General features: G+C 51.5%; 1 long non-coding RNA gene across 3 annotated transcripts; it reads left to right on the forward strand.

The window, feature by feature from the left end:
• The first annotated feature begins 444 nt into the window (after positions 1-444).
• LOC123145466 (uncharacterized) lies at positions 445-7426 on the forward strand. 3 transcript variants are annotated; one of them, XR_006472295.1, is made up of 9 exons: positions 449-1163; positions 1311-1456; positions 2538-2739; positions 3290-3346; positions 5750-5867; positions 6191-6257; positions 6690-6761; positions 6843-7020; positions 7107-7426. It is a non-coding gene; the product is annotated as an uncharacterized lncRNA (long non-coding RNA). The 3 variants fall into 3 exon arrangements; XR_006472293.1 differs by having other exon boundaries at positions 445-1163; positions 1311-2739; XR_006472294.1 differs by having other exon boundaries at positions 445-1163; positions 1319-2739.
• The last annotated feature ends 5256 nt before the right edge of the window (positions 7427-12682 follow it).

Consider the following 12682-nt stretch of genomic DNA (forward strand, 5'->3'; position numbering starts at 1 on the left):
TTCAACACAGTAGCAGATTGCCTCTTCTTTTCGTCATGTAATGAATAGTAGCAGCAGTGACTTGTCCAATCTTCTCTCCGTGAATCGGTGAGTCTCGACGCGGAAATAATAATAGAAAATTTACCGAAAAAGGCTTTCGCCCCGCTTTATTGAACATATAAACCCTCCTACGAAACCCGCCATTCCAGCGCCCTCCCCGTGTCAAAGCGATCCTGCACACACGATTCGTCTCGCTGGCGGTTGTCAGCGTACTTTTCGTCGCGCTGGTGAAGATCCGGATGCCCGCTATTCTGTACGCCGTGTAATCGGGCTAGGAGCAGCTGACGCATGGGCCAGGCTTGCGCGCGGGCCAGCCTCGCAGGGACACCGTGGGCGCGTGCTTCTGTCCGGGTGAAAGTACCACGTCCGCTGCGTCGTGCGAGAGAAAGGCAGCTACCGCAGCGAGAAAATATCTCTTCTCTCTCCCTCCTCCCCTCCAGTTCTCCATGCCGCCGCCGCCTTCTCCTCTTCCCCGTCCCTCACGGCCGCCTCGCCCCCTCCGCCTTCAGCGCCTCCTCCTCCTCCCCTTCCTCTCCTCCTTCCCTACCTCCGGATCCAGACCACGTGATGCAAACGATGCAGCGCCATGGATTAGTCCTGCTGCAGGAGAGAGAAGATGAGAGGGAGAGAGACAAGGAAGGAGCGGAGGGAGAAAGAGAGAGGAAAGAGTAGCCGGAGGTGCGTCGGCCGGCGTCGGCGTGCACGCTGGCGAGGTTGGGCGGGACCTGGCGGTTGGCGGCGGCTCGATCCACTCCTAGATCGGGAGCCGAGCCTGCGCCTCCGCCACTTCCCCTTGTTTCTCTCTCCACCGCCACCTCTCCTCACCTCTCCTTCCAATGTCGGCCGCCGCCGGCCTCCCCATACCTCCCCCTCATGGCTCCTCTCTTCATCACCGGCGCCATGGCTGTGCTCGGAGGAGGACCGCCGATGCCAGGTTGACGAGGATGATGAGGTAACTGTTGGCGAGGGCAAAGCGAAGTCGTCAGATTCGTCACCGCCGCTATTCTCCTACTCGCCGCCGCCGCTGTTCTCCTACTCGCCGGCGCCGCCGCTGTCATCCACATGCTCCTCCTCACGACCACAGGTGGAAGTTGGCTGGGGTCTAGCCTCCCATCCATACGCAGGTATTCCCCCACTCCCCTCCGCTCCCTCTCTGTTAAACTAAGGAAGGGAGCCTATATGTTTCATCTTGTCAATCTAATTTGTCTGTGCATATTAGTATATAGTCACATTCAGAAAAGCTTGACTGTAACAGAGTTTGTATCTTTTAGCTTTCCAGATTATGCAAGTATATGCTTGGTCTGCATATTAGTACCGGCTAGCAAGCACAGGAACGACGACTTGGACCTGGCGACTTGGATCTAATGACTTGGTATTCCAATCCACCGAGAAATCAATTAATCGACTCAAAATGATGGTAAGGTGTCACCAAAAGTGCTTTGCCAGGTGCATCGTTTTCGTCCCCTTCTATTCTTCCCATGCACCACACCATACCAACAAAGGCAAAATTTGTTTGTGTGAAAGCGTCTGAACCATTGGCATTATTTGTTTCTCTGGTGAATAAATTGTGTCTGAACGCAGCATGCCTGAACCCTGAGCATTATTTGTTTCTCCGCTGAGCAAATTGTGTCTGGATGCAGAAAGTGAAAGCATTAGATTGAGTGATTCAGATCAATTCTTGCGTTGTACGCCTGTAAGTTTGGCGGTAATTCCTAACTATGACGTTGATATGATCTCCCATATGCATATTTGACCAGTACTTATTATATACATATTTAAATAGAAATGTTTATGCCCTTTATTAATAAAATATGATTAATGGCAAAACCTAATAATATTGTTTCATCTTATCGATACAATTTGTGTGTATTGGAGGGGGGTATATTAGTATAGTCAAATTAGAAAAGCTTGACCACATACTAAAGTAGGTAGTACACGAGCAACCCTCCCGGATTAATGGTGTAGAAAGAATGAGATCATCGATAACCACTTTCATTCTGAATTTGAGTTACCTCTATTACAACAACACAACGAAGTTGCGTGATTAAATGTCATTCAGGTGAGAGAGCTGGCAGGACGAACAAGGAATTTTACAAAACGGTGCCCAGCGAGCTGGGCTCTCCTCCACCAATATGAATGCCTAGCCTCAAACTTGCCTTAGTTTTTTTTGGAATTGCTCTTTTTATCTGTTGGATCATTCTTTTGTTTGTAAGAAATTTCTGCATTTTAGTGTAACCTAAATCTGCTCATTCCAGTATTTGTTGATATCAGTAGTGGAATGTTGCCCTCTCTCTCTCTCTCTCTCTCATTATTTCAGGTCATTAGATTCACGCATTACAATTAACTATTTTTAGCGGTGTCATGGTTATATTGGGAAAAGGTGAAACTTTGCTTTCCTTTGGAAGTTTAGTTACAGCAGGAGCGTGCATTCTATATATTGAAAAGTTTAAATACCCACCACTACAATATCTTCATAAGAATCTTTTTTCTACCGTTAGCACAAAGAAGATGCTTCTGGCCTACTACATGAACTCGTTCTTGCCGACTTTATCCTCTGTTTATTTGCTCCGCGAGGTAAGATCTTGCTTGCTCGTCTCTTGTTTGATAAACTATCTGTGAGCTGAACCATTCTGTGTTTCATGTTTCCTTGCCGTGGAGGTTCTTTGTTGGTTCGTGGGACTTCTGTCGTTAACCAACAAGGTTGGATCTGTTCTGATTCGCTTGGTTGATTAGTGCTTGATGAACAGCCTATGAATCTATGTGTTTGTGCGACCAGCTTCCCTGTCTATTTGTTTTTTTTTGGGTTCATCTACCATGCTTGTCGTACTATGTATGGGGTTTTTGCTTCAGATCTTGTCAGGAAAACAACTTTCCTTCTATCTTTACGGTTGTACTGCTGGTTTAGTCCTATGCATACACGGTCCTCTTCCTGGTTGATTGGGTGCTTGTAGGCCATTGGTTCATGCCCGTGCTTGTATAGTATGGCCTGTTTTCTTACCTTTTGCTAATTCCCAGTAAACTACAAGACTTGCTCAAGTTAGTGCATTAAAAGAAACATATGCAGCACGTGATAGTTGCTGCTTGCTAATAAAGGAATGATGGCTCCATCAATAGAAAAAATATGTAGGTTACAAAATACAGTCAGACATATACACCACTTGCTTATTGTTTTTAAACATGCTTGCTTTTTCTTTTATCTTTCATAAACCTCTGATTCCTTTCAGGTTTCCGATTTCCTTTTGTTCTACAGGCGTTGTTATCATTACTTCTTCTCCCTTCGCTGGCTCGTCATCTGCTTGCTATCAAGGTTTGTGCTTCCTGTTTGACCTTTGTCTTCTCATACTGCTGTAGTACTACCAAGGCACGGTTGATCTTCTATGGTCTTCGAAGCATGACTTTAACCACTGATACATACACAACTAGATGGATTGGACGTTTATGAATGTCATCATTGTATTTATCTTACAAAATGCGTGAATCTAACTAATTACAAGTGAAACATTTCTTGCCATCGAAACGGAATGGTAGTTTGCCCTTCATTGCAATAATTAATTTACACCTGCATTATAGTAAGCTCGAAACCCGATTAAGTGTCATTAGAAATGAGCATGGATTAGTTTATGAATAAGAAAGCTTTCTTACTCTAGTGGGGCTTAGTGTCGCAGCAATATCTCGGTTTTGCTTCTCCGCAAGAACTCTAACTATATGTAATAGTGCTATAACTTTCAGCATCGCATAAAGTACATCAAAAGTTGTCCTCAATCACCACTACTATTCTAATTTTCATTGCAGCTTTGTGAAATAAGTTTTGTCATCTCACTGAATGTTAAAAACAATCAGGGTACCTTAAGTAAAAGCATAGAACTGCCAAAGAAGCACAGTCCTTTCAAAGTAAAATTCTCACTCACTGTTTTGATTCAGCAGGATTGATTTTCAGATAATATAGGAGAGTGGATGGTTTTATTCTTCGGTTTTGAATGCAATAACATAAGGAGAGTAGCCTATTGTAAATTTCGCATACTGATCCAGAGTCGTCAATCCTTTTGAAGGTGATTCCGTCGTAATCTTGGTTAAGTGTGTTCACTTTGCAGCAATGTCAGCATGGGATCACAATCACTTGATCGAACATATAAATCCAGCTAGAGTACCCGCCATTCCAGCGTCCTTCGTGTCTCAAATTCATCCTGCCCGCTCGATTCGCCTCGCTGGCCCTGGTAAAAGTACTTTTCGTCGACCTGGTAAAGATCCAGTCGCTCATTATTTTGTATGCCGCGTATTGGGGCTAGGAGCAACTGACGAGTGGGCCAGGCTTGCGCGCGGGCCAGCCTCGCAGCGACGCGGTCGGGGCGTGCTTCTGTCGATGAAAAGCAGGGCCGGATCGCTCGTGGGCTGCGGCCAATCGATCGTGGGGTTGTCGGGGCATTTTTTACCGTGTTCGTTTGCACCCAGCAGCGGCGCCTCCACTTCAACCGCGTCTGGCCCCATCTGTCGGTCTCGTGGGTGCGCGGCGGTTTGGTCGTCCTTGGTCATGTGAGCACCTCCGCTCGGTTCGCTGGGTAAAACAGGGTTTTCGGTCTCTACATGCGGCTACGCGGGATTGCTTGGCCTCGTCTCGCTGCATGTGGTCCCTTTCTATCCTTGGTCCCACGCGTTGGGCGGGTTGTGTTTCTCTTTAGGTTCCCTAGAAGTTACAGCGCCTGCGAGAGGCATTTTTGACCGGGTGCGTGGTTTCCTTCTGCTCTTCTCTGCCTCTGTGGCTCGCCTCTCAGCCCACTTGCCCTCGCCGCCTCCTTGTCTTGCTCTCATCCAGTCGCCATTGTCGCTCGTCGTAGTTGGTCATTGATAACTAGCGGCTTGCTCATTGCCTGCTTATCCTGTCGTCGGCTTGTTTCATCATGGCTCCTCGCGCTGCTGCTGTTGCGTTTGGCTAGGGAGAGTTTCTTGTTTTGTTTGGTCAATTCCTTCTGGCCTCATTGTAGATTGATCTATACTGACTTGTTCTTGTCTGTTCCCTCTCCTTTCTTCTTGTTTGCAGGGCTGCTGCGTCTGCTTTGTTGTCTGCCTGCGTGTTTGCTTGTTCTTTCTTTGAGAGATGAGGTTTTGCGTGCTCCCCTGCTTCTCATCTGCTCGATGAAATGCGTGGCTGGGTTTTTGCCGGTCTAAGATCGTTCCTTTGTTTTCCTAGACATGGATGAGGGTTTGCCATGTTAGATCTGTTGTGCGATGCTTCTAGGAGATGATTTTACATATGTTTCTATGCTTTGGTTGATGTGATTCCTACACCTAGGGATTGGCTCTGTTAGTTTAAGTCTGTTTTAGTTGCGTTCTTGCCTTCGTCTGGATTATGGTTATGCCTAGGTTTGCATGGCCATGGGGTCTGTTGCAGGTGAATTCTATTTGTGTTTGTTCCTCAGCTATCTAGGCTTTAATGCTCTTGTGCATCTGGTTTAATTCTTCTGCCTCTTTGACTGGAGCTTGTTGTTGTTCATTAAATTTTTGTCTGCTCTTGTTAGGCATGTGTGTGCTACGATTGTCATCCTTCTTTGTCTTTCTTGTTCATGTTTGTTTGGTCTAGGGTCTACTCTGGCTGTCATTATTCATATATTTATTTATGAAGAACAAAGATATTGCGAAAGACTACTCGGTAAGAGGCGAACCCATGAGCTTGTACGCCTTTGCTTACGTTCGTTTGCTTTTTCATGTGCTGCAGGTCTTCCTTTGCGACGTCTGGCTGCCTGATCGGCTAATTTTCTCACTCCCGGTTCGCCAAGTTTCTGCTGTGGTTCAGTTCACGTGACGCCTTGCACCCTGTCTTTCTTCTTGCCAAGGTTCCACCTCCTTCCCTGCCTTTTCCTTTGCTGCACCCCTTTAAAATTTAGTTTTCATGTTGGTTCTAACCATGTGTGTTACGTGCGTTGTGTCGTCTCGTGTTTTTGTTTACTATTATCTGTTGTTGATTGTTCCTTATGTCTGCCTTTGCTGTTTACTCTCGGGTGTTCTTTTCTGTTCATAATTCTGTCATTACTTTGCATGTCCAGGATGCCTACTGTAGTGCCTTTTACTATATTAAGACACATGCATCACTATTAAACATCCCAACTGAAAACACAGCCAGATAAACCAGCTTAATTATTCTACTACTTCTTTTCAGATGACAGCAGTTAAACAAGAAGAAGCAGACACAACCGGTGATATCAGCGGTGGCCAAATTACCCATGGTAATGCTAAAAACATACTTAGGATTGTTTGTACATTGGAAAGAATGTTTCTTCTTCTTCACTAATGCATGCTATTTGATTGGTCTTTTTTTATCACTTATGCATGCAAGTTGATCAACTATCTAATAAAACAAACTTCTTTCGGGGTCCAGTAGGTGTTCTGTTTGCTATTCATTAATGCTTTGATTTACAAGCAATGCCAACTGCTTCTCACTGATCATACACGATAAATAGCATTTTCTGTTTTCACTAATACACACAAGCTAAATAGCCATCCAATTAATTGAGCTGTGTTTTCAAATTCAATAGGTCTTTTGTCTGTTTATGTTGTCCTCTATTGCAAACTTTTACCATGATCTCCTTATCTATTCATCACAACCGAACCACTATGTTGCAAGCACAATAAGCCATTTGAGTATATTCATCGCCCAGGCAAAGCAGGTTCAATCCAAAAGTTCAAAGGCAAGAAAATCCAACTAAAGCCTGGAAAGTACATTCTCCGTGGTAAGGGCTACATTACTCTTCTCACTGCAACAACTCACGCAATAACTGCTAAATGATATAACTTTATACAATTTAACATAGGTGAGCCTTGCATCCACTACTTAGATGAGTTTAGTCGCCACATTGTGGGGGCAACATAGTTAAGCTCTACAACCATAATGTTTCTAGACTGCGAAAGATCATCCGCACCACCACCACGCCCGATCGCTACTATGTGTGCCACATGCCAGAGACATTTGCAACAAATGACAAAAGAATGGTAATCCTTTGCAATTGCTCTGTCCTATTTCATACAATAGCATGGTATAAAATGATATAGTAACTAATCTTTATTGTTATTTTCAGTACTTTAGTGTTCCCTTTTCTACGGGTTCTCTTTTCCCACACATGGATGCTGACCACGGTGAACTGTCAATCACAACTGGAGACGGGACTACCGCTGTCACAACCGCTTTATCAAGGGTGTTGACAAAAGAGCCACCATTGGCTGGAGCAACTTCTTCCGTCAGGCACACATGAGCGAAGGGCAAGCATATGCTTTCGCCTTCAAATGCACTTCCAAGGGACTGCGCCTAATCGTCTACTCAATATAAGCAAGTTGCAAGAGCCCCTTGTTATATAACTTAATGTTAGTATAAATGCCTACCAAGACTTTGTGTTTATCATCCTTTTGGATCTTATGCAATCCCTTAAGACCATCCTGCGCGTTTAACTATCGGCTATTTCTTGCTTAGACTGTTGTGTGTATGCTTTTAAAACAACCATGATAAAAGAAATATATGCTCACTTTTTCAATACTTGGCTTACACTCGGCCTTTGCGCCATTGGCGCAACGGGTCATCTAGTATTATAAAGCCAACCGCACCACAAGCATCCAACAAGGTCCACAAAACCACGCACACACACATGAAAGTCCACAGGAACAAAAGGTACAAGAAAGGGTCAATGTTGAGGGCACAGCACAACAAGCCCTAAACCCAAAACACACACACCATATAGCCGCCAAGCGGTCTAGTCGGGCTCAGGAGGAGGAGGAGGCGGCAGCGGGGGAGCCACGCGGAGCGCCATTGAGCGGAGATCGGAGAGGAGGGTGGTGATGACGTCCCGGTCCTGGGGGCGGCTAAGCGGCCGCCAAAGCTGCAGGTAGCCACACAATTTGAAGATTGCGTCATTCGCACGTCGGAGAGGCACCTTCTGAATAACAAGCTTATTGTGAATGTTCCAAAGCGTCCAGGCGAGAACCCCAACGCACAACCATCTAATATGGCGGTAGCGAGTAGGGGAAGCGTTGAGCTCGGCAAGCAGGTCGGGGAAGTTGGTATTACACCACTGTCCGCCAACCGTTTCGCGGAAGCAGGCCCAAAGGAACTGGGCCGAGTGGCACGAGAAAAAGATGAGGTTAGCATCCTCAATCGTGCCACAGATGGGGCACATCCCATCACCCAGGCCATTATGCTTGAGGACTTCAAGCCCAGAGGGGAGGCGGCCACGGATCCATTGCCACAGGAAGATCCTGATTTTCAGTGGAAGTCGGATGTCCCAGATCAAGATAAATGATTCCGAGGCCGTCGAGGGAGCAATGGCGCCATACAGGGACTTCGTGGAGAAACGGCCAGAGGGCTCGAGGCGCCAGGAGAGAACATCCCGGTCCTCCTCGACGTTAATCGGTATAAGTGCGATGTCTTGGAGGAGGGAGTCCCAGGCGGCCACCTCGAGGGGGCCAAAGGGGCGCCGGAAGGCGAGACGCCCTAAGTCAATAAGGGCCGTCTCGACAGAGACCCGAGGGTCAGCCGCAATGGCAAATAGTTCTGGGAATCGCGCAGCCAGGGGGGAGTCCCCAAGCCAGCGGTCGAACCAGAACAAGGTCGAGGCCCCAAAGCCAACCGAGATGGATGTGCCGATGCGTAGTACGGGCAGAAGCTGGATCACGGACTGCCAGAACTGGGATCCACCCGTACGTTGGCAAAAGGCAAGAGGTTGGCCACGGAGGTACTTATTACGGATGATGGTGAGCCAGAGGCCTCCCTCCCCATTGGCAATACGCCACAGCCATCGGGTCAGGAAGGCAATGTTCATGCGTCGGGATGACAGGATCCCAAGGCCACCCTGGTCTTTAGGTTTGCAGATGTCGGGCCAGCTCACCATATGGTACTTCTGCTTGTCGCCCTCACCAGCCCAGAAGAACCTCGACCGGTATTTGGCCACCTCCTGATGGAGGGTCTCATGAAGGCTGTAGAAGCTCATGAGAAACCAGAGAAGGCTGGCAAGCGAGGAGTTGATTAGAATCACCCTGGCAGCTTTCGACAGCCAGCGTCCCCTCCAGGGTTCAACCCTATGCTGCATCCTAGTCACCGTCGGGCGGAGATCCGCGACGGTGAGTCTGGAGTCACTAATGGGCAGCCCCAAGTAAGTCGTGGGGAAGGAGCCCAGGCGGCAGTTCAGCCGGTCCGCAATGGACAAAGCATCGTCCGGGGGGTAGCCGAGGACCATCACTTCGCTCTTGTCGAAGTTGATGGTGAGGCCGGACATCTGTTGGAAGCACAGGAGGAGGAACTTCAGGTTGGCGATGTCGGACGCGGAGCCCTCCACCATGACTATGGTGTCGTCCGCGTATTGGAGGAGGGAAACCCCTCCTCCGTCCACTAGGTGGGGGACAGCGCCCCGAATATGGCTGCAGGCTTTGGCCTTATCAAGGATGACCGCAAGGGCATCGACAACCATGTTAAAAAGGAACGGGGAGAACGGGTCACCCTGGCGCACCCCACATAGGGTGGGGAAGTAGGGACCGATCTCGCCGTTAATGTTGACCGCCGTCCGACCGCAGGTGACAAGTTGCATAACGCGGGTCACCCATTGGTCATCGAAGCCCTTCCGAAGCAATACTTCCCGAAGGAAGGGCCAGTGGACCGTGTCGTAGGCCTTATGGAAGTCGAGCTTAAGGAACACCGTGCGGTGGTGCTTGGATCGGACTTCGTGGAGGACTTCATGAAAGACCAACACCCCATCCAAAATAAATCGGCCTTGAATGAAGGCGGATTGGTTGGGGTGGGTGACAGAGTCCGCAAGAAGGGTCACCCTATTGGCGTATCCTTTGGCCAGGATCCTGAAGATCACGTTAATCACGGTGATCGGGCGGAACTGGCGGATGTCCGAGGCCCCCGGAACCTTTGGGATGAGGGTAATGATCCCATAGTTCAGGCGCCCCAGGTCCATGGTCCCAGAGAAGAACTCGTCGAAGAGGGCCATGACCTCCGGCTTAATGGAGTGCCAGAATGTTTTTAAAAACAGGACTGGCAATCCATCCGGGCCCGGAGCCGAGGAGGGGTTCATTCCATTGATCGCCGCAAGGACCTCCTCCTCCGAGAATGGCGCCACCAAAGCGGCGTTGGCCTCGGCGGAGACAAGCTGGGCACCCGGCCAGGTATCGGGGGCCAGCACAGCCCCACCCCGAGGGGTGGGGGTGAAAAGGGCTTTATAGAAGCCGTCTACGTGGGCACGGATGTCCGAGGGTCGAACAAGCCGAGTATCACCTTCCCACAGGGAGTGAATGGAGTTGCGACGATGCCGACCGTTGGCAATCGCCTGGAAGTAGGCCGTGTTGGCGTCGCCCTGAAGCACCCACCGTTGGGTGCCGCGCAACCGCCAGTAGGCCTCCTCGTCAACATAGATGACCGAGAGCTGGTCCTCGAGATCATATCTCAACATCCACTCATCCGGGGTGATCCCGGACGAGTCAGCACGGGCGTCCAGGGCCTGGATGGCGCTCAGGAGGGCCTTCTTGCGGTCACGGATATCACGACCGAGGTTTGCGCCCCATCCCTTCATAAATTGGCGGGCTAGCTTGGCGTAGAACTGCCAGGAGTCCACCGCGGACATGGCGCGGTGAGGGGAATTGCACGCGGCGGTCCACTTAGCCGCAACAGCCTCGCGGAACCCGGCCTGGTTGAGCCAGAAGAGCTCAAACCGGAACCGAGGGGGGATGGGGGGCGTTCATCAGCAGAGGAGAGGAGAAGAGGAACATGATCAGAGCCGATCCTGGTAATAGCCTGAACCGAGGTCAGGGGGCATCTGAGCTCCCATTCCGGGGAAACTAAGGCGCGGTCAAGGACAGACTGCGTTGGGTTCGCCTGGCGGTTAGTCCAGGTGAACCGGGCCCCCGTGCGCTCGAGCTCACGGAGGCCCAGCTCCGCGATGCATTCGTTAAACATCTGCATCCGGGGGCGATTAACCCGGTCATTGTTCTTCTCATTCGGGGAGCGGATGAGGTTAAAGTCACCTCCCACCACAACAGGGAGTGGGGAAGCGGAGATCTTCTGCTGCAGCTCGGCGAGGAAGGTCGGGGAGCGGCTGTGGTCTGCCGGTCCGTAGACGATGATGACCTCCCATTTAAATTTGAGCGCACGCTCGAAGATCTCCATACTAACGAAGAACTCGCCCCGATCCATACCTCCCACCTCAAAGGTGGCATCCTTAACACCTAAGAGGATGCCACCCAAGTGGCCATTGTTCCCACTAGAAGGGAGCCAATGCCAGGCGAACAGGTGGGAGCTAAGGCTGTCAAGCTCGGGAAGACAGAAATCCATGCGCATGGTTTCTTGGATGGCAATGATGTCGATGTGCTCGTCACGGATGTACTCAACTAGCTGCGGCGGCGGCCGTCTTGGCCGAAGCCGCGGATGTTCCAGAAGAGGGCACGCATCTAAACCGCCATTGAGGGGCTGCTTGACCCCAAGACGGTGGAAGCACTATGGGCTCTAAGAGCGGCAGTGCGGGATCGAGTGCGACCACAGATTTCCTCGGCCGGCAGCCCAGAAGGGGTCTGGGGTGCCGGGGTGCGGAGGAGGCGGGCCCGGGTTTCGGCGAGTTTCCCGTCAAAGATCTCGCGAGCCTGGATAGCCGCAATCTGCTCTAAGGGGGACCCACTTCCCCCTTGAAAACTATAGCCGAGTCTAGGGCCACCTTGGCGAAGCGGCCCAGCGGGATCGCTTCGAGCGCAGAAAATGAGCAGACGGAAGAACTGGAGGGGGTGTCGGACGCACCTGTCTCAAGGTTCCAGGCCACAGCCCGGATCTCCGCCCGCTCTGAGATGGACGGAACCGGGAGGCCGGCCGGGCAGTCCGCGTCGAGTCGGGCACTGCGGCGGGAGGCAGTCACCGGAGTCGACGAGGCTCGAGCACGGCAGACGTACGGAACCGACCGAGGTGGGTGGGAGGTGACAGGGGTGGCCACATCAGCGGAGACCACCAGGAGCAGGCGCGGCGGGGACGCTGGAGCCGGTGGCGCCAGCAGGGCACCGGACCCCGCCAAGTCGGGGGAGGGCGGGTCCGGGGCAGGCAGGTCGGCCACTGGGGCGGGAGCGAAAGCCGGTGGAGAGGCGGGAGGCGACGGAGGATCCTCCCCAGGAGGGTCAGCCGGGGCAGACCCAAGGGGGGCGGGATCCAACGCCGGCGAGCCCGACAGCAGCGGAGAGGCCACCGTCGGGGGCGGAGGTGGCGGGACGGCCTCGGTGGAGAGGCACTGGGAGGACGAGGAGACTGACGCTGGAGATGTCGCTGAGCTCGGCCGAAGAGGAGGGGGAGGAGTCGGGCAGCGCGGCAGGGGCCGCCTCGACGGAGGCCAACCCCCGCGACCGGCCCGCTCCCGAATGCCCGCGCCCCGGAGGGGGGTCCGGAGGGACGGGCGAGGGGGAGCGGCTGCGGCCTGAGCGCTCATCGTCGTCCTCCGGGTCCTCATGGCGGGAGGGGCGCGGACGGCGGTAATGGGAGTCGTCGCGGTGGTCCGCGCTTCCCCCGGCAAAGTGGTCCTCAGTGAAGCGTCGGGGGCGGCCGATGTGGTTGGGAGGCTCGGGGTAGATCTTGAGGTCGAAACCCTGGTCGTTGAAGAAGACTCGGACGGTGGCACGGAGGATGGAGGAGTCCAGG

The sequence above is a fragment of the Triticum aestivum genome, chromosome 6D (genome assembly GCF_018294505.1).
Source record: "Triticum aestivum cultivar Chinese Spring chromosome 6D, IWGSC CS RefSeq v2.1, whole genome shotgun sequence".
Lineage (NCBI taxonomy): Eukaryota > Viridiplantae > Streptophyta > Magnoliopsida > Poales > Poaceae > Triticum > Triticum aestivum.